This window comes from Aegilops tauschii, chromosome 4 (genome assembly GCF_002575655.3).
Source record: "Aegilops tauschii subsp. strangulata cultivar AL8/78 chromosome 4, Aet v6.0, whole genome shotgun sequence".
NCBI classification, from domain to species: Eukaryota; Viridiplantae; Streptophyta; class Magnoliopsida; order Poales; family Poaceae; genus Aegilops; species Aegilops tauschii.
Window position 1 is genome coordinate 494,229,951 of NC_053038.3, and position 7,719 is coordinate 494,237,669.

The following is a 7,719-nucleotide window of genomic DNA, read 5'->3' on the forward strand; positions in this document are numbered from 1 at the left end:
CGAGCGTTCGTTTCGCCGGAGGAGGAAGAACGGCTGCGGGCGGAGGATCGGGCGGCGGAGAGGGGCCGTGGGGCGGGGACGGACGGCTGGGATCGCTTCGCGTGGCGCGGGGTAGGTGGGCCCCGCCGCGTGGAGCGGGCTGTCAGGGTCGGTGCGGACGGGGGAGGAGAAGGTTCTAGTGTCAAGGCCCCGTCGCTCGAAGACGTATCTGTCCGGACTACGCATTGTGTGTCCGATACGTGCTGCCCCCTCGTTTTTCTCGTTTGTGACACGCTACTCTGCTCCATCGTTGAGCTTTTGCATCGGCTCACTGAACAAGATGAAATTCCATCAACCGCTTGGAGAAAAACAGACTTCAACAATAAAGCGTGAAGAGTTGGAATTGCTTTTATTGTTCGGGCTTACTAAATATTGCTCGACTGGGATCTAGCGAAGTCTCAATCAACACATTTGAGCCGTTGGATCAACAATGCTTAAGGTTTGCAGTGTCGCTTGTCCCATCCCGTTATGGTGTGATTGTTATGTTCATTTTTGTTTTGTTTTTTCCTTGTGTTGAGGGGCAGGGATCGCAATGGACTGGGCGTGATGGAGGGGTCTCTTTGTCTGCTGAACTTCTTCTTTTCTGGGCGTGTGAGAAATCATGTGTCTGTTAAGACATAGGTTGTTTTTTCTAGTTTGGTGGTTCATTTCTATTTTGTTGTTGTTCCGCTCAATATTAATCTGAGCATTCTTACTACTTTTAATTCACAAGGCAAGTTGTAAAGAAGACAATGACATCTTCATTTTCCTTTTTCCCTTTTTGTGTCCTTTTCCCATGTTCATGAGCCCTCGTCCGACGCGGGGGCGTTTTTCTCAATTTAAGTGGTTTCTCACACGTGTGTGCTAATTGCATGCTCACCATTCGAGCCACAATTGTTATAAATCGACTGCAAATGCACTATGTAACACGAACAAGTGCTAGCTACTTAGAAAGGATAGGGGTAGTGAATATTTGTGTGCTTATCGTTTGTATGCCATTGGTGGCGGAGAAACTATTTTGGTGTACTTGCACAAAGATGCTACATAATCATGTGTCTTGCATGCCATCGATGACACAATTAATAAACTCGTTAAACTACGCCATGGCTCGACTCATGGCTATACAACGTACGTATGATTGTGAAGTGCTAATATTAATATTGATCATGAATTATTACTAGTTATGTTCAACAAAGGTCATGTCGTTTTTACAACGCTTCTTGAGTTGGCTTGCCGAGCTTGCGTAGGGGCATGGGCTCCGCTCGCTGAACTGCCGAGTCAGTCCGAGACCAAGCCAAGTTTTTAAAAAGTTTGAGCTTGGGCATTGGCGCAAGTTTATGTCTCGTCTTTAGCGAGACGAAAACCGAGCTCACCTACAAATAGCGGATAGTGGGTTCGCCTAGTAGCCATGTGGTTTCGTTAAACTGACATCACACATGTGTTTTTTTATTTTTGATTATGTTTTGGAAAAATAATTAAATACATATATTATTGAAAAATAGTATATTTTATATCAAAAAATTACCACACATTTGAAAAATATTCATGCAGTGTAACACAATGTAGCTCCACTTTTAGAAAATGTTTAAAGCATACAAAAACTGTACACAACATTCAAAAAACGATCATGTATTTTTTTAAATGTACGTGACATTTTAAAAAAATGTTATACAATGAAAAAAAATGTCTGTGTGATTTTAAAAAGGTTCTGACGTTTCAAAAAAATATGTTTGTGACATTTATAAGAAAAACATTTATGAATTTTTAAAAACAGTTTGCATTGTTTAAAAAATGGTGCCTATAATTCTAAAAAAGTTTAACACATATTTGAAAAATGAGGATGAGCCCGTGGCTCGGTGGTTGGTTGTGGCGGTGGCCACCAAGCCCGCCCAACATAGATCTCTAGGATCGGCGTGGGTGTCTCACCCTGGGAATTTTCCCCTTGCACGTCTACATGCCATAGGGATGATAGACATACCCATCATTCATAGAGTCAGATGGCTTCGAAAGTTTCTCAAGACATGTCGTGTGTGCATAGGCAGTAGATATTGGTAGGCGCATAGCAGGTGTGTGTAGTGATGTGCGTGCGTGTGTGTGGTGTATGTACGCATGTTCTGGTGTATGACATGTATCCATGTAATTGAGGCTAAAAAGCATGTATTTGATAAATGTGTAGCACAAACTTGATACTTTTGTAAACACATATTTGAACAAATGTAATCATATTTTTTTGAAATGTATATATAATATGTTTTAGATGTATATGAAAATTTATGATGCGCATGTAAAAAAATAGACATTAAATATATTTAAAAACATGTTTATCATGTATTTAATAAATGTTAAACGTGTGTACAAAATGTTTGAGATGTATAAAAAATGTATAATGTGTATGATTTTTTTACATGTGCCAAAAAAGAAAAAAGAAAAACCCAGAGAAATTGGTGAAAACAAGAGAAAGAAACAAAGAAAAACCAACAAAATAAAAGTAGACAAAAAAATCAAAGAAAATCAGAGATAACCCAAAGAAAATCCGAAGAAAGCCGATGCAAAACAGTGAAAAAACTGGTAAAAACACAAAAACCTCATGCGCACCTAGGATATGGGCCCGATCTAGCAATGGCGTAGGGGAGACCTATTTTTTTAAAACAACATGACTTTATTTGAACTTCAATGTTTTAGGGAATAGAAAAAATGAGCTGCGGGCTCGAGCAACCAAACGTGGTATCATGCCTCCATAGTAGTAAGTTAGTAGCTTCCCTAGCTAAGAGCATCTCTAGCAGACCCTGTAAAAAGCCCTTACCCCCAAAATAACCGTCAAAATGTAGGTTGGCGCGGAAAATCCCGCACGAACAGACCCCTCAAACGCGGCCGGCCCGTAAAATTTTTGAGGGGCACGGGCCGCGCGGCAAAATCTTGGCCCCAACCCGCGAATACGCGGGTCCTCCCTCCCCCCCCCCTCCCCGGCCCGTCGGTGCCCTGCATATAGCGGGAGCGGTTGGTGGGGAGGACATTTTAGCCCGCGCTTTTCCTCACCTGCCACCTCCGCTCTTCCCCTCGCCCCGCCGCCCACGATTCCGGTGAAAGTATCCGACGGGATCACGCCGAAGTCCGCCACACGCACGAGGTTGCCCTCCGCCCCCCCTCCTGCGTCGACGGGCTGGAAAGTTGCAGATTTGCGGCCCTTCATCGCGGGCGGCCAGATTTGGCTTTTTCGGCCACCGGTGGCTGCGCCAAGCGATGGAATGGTCGGGGAGCACCTCGCGCAGCCCCGACAAAGTCCCATCGCCGCATGCAGGTACGGGTTTGTCCCGTTGCCGCCGCCGCCGGTTTGCCGGCATGGATTCGGCCGGCCGGCCATCGGGCTCGGCGCTCGCGCAGCGGCTCTGCGGCTCGCCGATGCCACTCATACAGTGCGACGACTGCATGCGGACAGTGCTGCGGCTAACTTCGGGCACGCCGAAGCACCCCGGATGGGTGTTCTTCAAATGCGAAAACGACGGGGTACATGTTCTTTTCATTCGGCTTTGGCACCGCATTCTTTGGTTCAACTGCGATAGCTCATTTCGAACATCATCATGTGTGTAGGAAGATGGATGCTCATTTTGGTTTTGGAAAGGCGAATACATTGATTTATTGATAGAAAGAAACTTAATAGACGTTCGTGCACTCCTTAGTACAATCGAAGGTAATGAAGCGGCTGCATGTGCAACTAGAGGGGAAGCAACGTCTACTTCTTTAGAACCAAAGAAGAAGAATGAAGAATGCAAGATCAAGAATCCGCAGATCAACAATGAGTGCATGGAGAAGATATTGCTTCAACTTAATAGACGTTCAAGATCAACAATGAGTGCATGGAGAAGAATGCAAGATCAAGAATCCGCAGATCAACAATGAGTGCATGGAAAATATATTGCTCATTTTGGTTTTGGGAAGGCGAATACATTAATAGACGTTTGTGCACTCATTAGTACAATCGAAGGTAATGAAGCGGCTGCATGTGCAACTAGAGGGGAAGCAACGTCTACTTCTTTAGAACCAAAGAAGAAGAATGAAGAATGCAAGATCAAGAATCCGCAGATCAACAATGAGTGCATGGAGAAGATATTGCTTCAACTTAATAGACGTTCAAGATCAACAATGAGTGCATGGAGAAGAATGCAAGATCAAGAATCCGCAGATCAACAATGAGTGCATGTAAAATATATTGCTCATTTTGGTTTTGGGAAGGCGAATACATTGATTTATTGATAGAAAGAAACTTAATAGACGTTTGTGCACTCATTAGTACAATCGAAGGTAATGAAGCGGCTGCATGTGCAACTAGAGGGGAAGCAACGTCTACTTCTTTAGAACCAAAGAAGAAGAATGAAGAATGCAAGATCAAGAATCTGCAGATCAACAATGAGTGCATGGAGAAGATATTGCTTCAACTTAATAGACGTTCAAGATCAACAATGAGTGCATGGAGAAGAATGCAAGATCAAGAATCCGCAGATCAACAATGAGTGCATGGAAAATATATTGCTCATTTTGGTTTTGGGAAGGCGAATACATTGATTTATTGATAGAAAGAAACTTAATAGACATTTGTGCACTCATTAGTACAATCGAAGGTAATGAAGCGGCTGCATGTGCAACTAGAGGGGAAGCAACGTCTACTTCTTTAGAACCAAAGAAGAAGAATGAAGAATGCAAGATCAAGAATCCGCAGATCAACAATGAGTGCATGGAGAAGATATTGCTTCAACTTAATAGACGTTCAAGATCAACAATGAGTGCATGGAGAAGAATGCAAGATCAAGAATCCGCAGATCAAAAATGAGTGCATGGAAAATATATTGCTCATCTTGGTTTTGGGAAGGCGAATACATTGATTTATTGATAGAAAGAAACTTAATAGACGTTTGTGCACTCATGAGTACAATCGAAGGTAATGAAGCGGCTGCATGTGCAACTAGAGGGGAAGCAACGTCTACTTCTTTAGAACCAAAGAAGAAGAATGAAGAATGCAAGATCAAGAATCCGCAGATCAACAATGAGTGCATGGAGAAGATATTGCTTCAACTTAATAGACGTTCAAGATCAACAATGAGTGCATGGAGAAGAATGCAAGATCAAGAATCCGCAGATCAACAATGAGTGCATGGAAAATATATTGCTCATCTTGGTTTTGGGAAGGCGAATACATTGATTTATTGATAGAAAGAAACTTAATAGACGTTTGTGCACTCATGAGTACAATCGAAGGTAATGAAGCGGCTGCATGTGCAACTAGAGGGGAAGCAACGTCTACTTCTTTAGAACCAAAGAAGAAGAATGAAGAATGCAAGATCAAGAATCCGCAGATCAACAATGAGTGCATGGAGAAGATATTGCTTCAACTTAATAGACGTTCAAGATCAACAATGAGTGCATGGAGAAGAATGCAAGATCAAGAATCCGCAGATCAACAATGAGTGCATGGAAAATATATTGCTCATCTTGGTTTTGGGAAGGCGAATACATTGATTTATTGATAGAAAGAAACTTAATAGACGTTTGTGCACTCATGAGTACAATCGAAGGTAATGAAGCGGCTGCATGTGCAACTAGAGGGGAAGCAACGTCTACTTCTTTAGAACCAAAGAAGAAGAATGAAGAATGCAAGATCAAGAATCCGCAGATCAACAATGAGTGCATGGAGAAGATATTGCTTCAACTTAATAGACGTTCAAGATCAACAATGAGTGCATGGAGAAGAATGCAAGATCAAGAATCCGCAGATCAACAATGAGTGCATGGAAAATATATTGCTCATTTTGGTTTTGGGAAGGCGAATACATTGATTTATTGATAGAAAGAAACTTAATAGACGTTTGTGCACTCATTAGTACAATCGAAGGTAATGAAGCGGCTGCATGTGCAACTAGAGGGGAAGCAACGTCTACTTCTTTAGAACCAAAGAATAAGAATGAAGAATGCAAGATCAAGAATCCGCAGATCAACAATGAGTGCATGGAGAAGATATTGCTTCAACTTAATAGACGTTCAAGATCAACAATGAGTGCATGGAGAAGAATGCAAGATCAAGAATCCGCAGATCAACAATGAGTGCATGGAAAATATATTGCTCATTTTGGTTTTGGGAAGGCGAATACATTGATTTATTGATAGAAAGAAACTTAATAGACGTTTGTGCACTCATTAGTACAATCGAAGGTAATGAAGTGGCTGCATGTGCAACTAGAGGGGAAGCAACGTCTACTTCTTTAGAACCAAAGAAGAAGAATGAAGAATGCAAGTCAAGAATCCGCAGATCAACAATGAGTGCATGGAGAAGATATTGCTTCAACTTAATAGACGTTCAAGATCAACAATGAGTGCATGGAGAAGAATGCAAGATCAAGAATCCGCAGATCAACAATGAGTGCATGGAAAATATATTGCTCATTTTGGTTTTGGGAAGGCGAATACATTGATTTATTGATAGAAAGAAACTTAATAGGCGTTTGTGCACTCATGATTACAATCGAAGGTAATGAAGCGGCTGCATGTGCAACTAGAGGGGAAGCAACGTCTACTTCTTTAGAACCAAAGAAGAAGAATGAAGAATGCAAGATCAAGAATCCGCAGATCAACAATGAGTGCATGGAGAAGATATTGCTTCAACTTAATAGACGTTCAAGATCAACAATGAGTGCATGGAGAAGAATGCAAGATCAAGAATCCGCAGATCAACAATGAGTGCATGGAAAATATATTGCTCATCTTGGTTTTGGGAAGGCGAATACATTGATTTATTGATAGAAAGAAACTTAATAGACGTTTGTGCACTCATGAGTACAATCGAAGGTAATGAAGCGGCTGCATGTGCAACTAGAGGGGAAGCAACGTCTACTTCTTTAGAACCAAAGAAGAAGAATGAAGAATGCAAGATCAAGAATCCGCAGATCAACAATGAGTGCATGGAGAAGATATTGCTTCAACTTAATAGACGTTCAAGATCAACAATGAGTGCATGGAGAAGAATGCAAGATCAAGAATCCGCAGATCAACAATGAGTGCATGGAAAATATATTGCTCATTTTGGTTTTGGGAAGGCGAATACATTGATTTATTGATAGAAAGAAACTTAATAGACGTTTGTGCACTCATTAGTACAATCGAAGGTAATGAAGCGGCTGCATGTGCAACTAGAGGGGAAGCAACGTCTACTTCTTTAGAACCAAAGAATAAGAATGAAGAATGCAAGATCAAGAATCCGCAGATCAACAATGAGTGCATGGAGAAGATATTGCTTCAACTTAATAGACGTTCAAGATCAACAATGAGTGCATGGAGAAGAATGCAAGATCAAGAATCCGCAGATCAACAATGAGTGCATGGAAAATATATTGCTCATTTTGGTTTTGGGAAGGCGAATACATTGATTTATTGATAGAAAGAAACTTAATAGACGTTTGTGCACTCATTAGTACAATCGAAGGTAATGAAGTGGCTGCATGTGCAACTAGAGGGGAAGCAACGTCTACTTCTTTAGAACCAAAGAAGAAGAATGAAGAATGCAAGTCAAGAATCCGCAGATCAACAATGAGTGCATGGAGAAGATATTGCTTCAACTTAATAGACGTTCAAGATCAACAATGAGTGCATGGAGAAGAATGCAAGATCAAGAATCCGCAGATCAACAATGAGTGCATGGAAAATATATTGCTCATT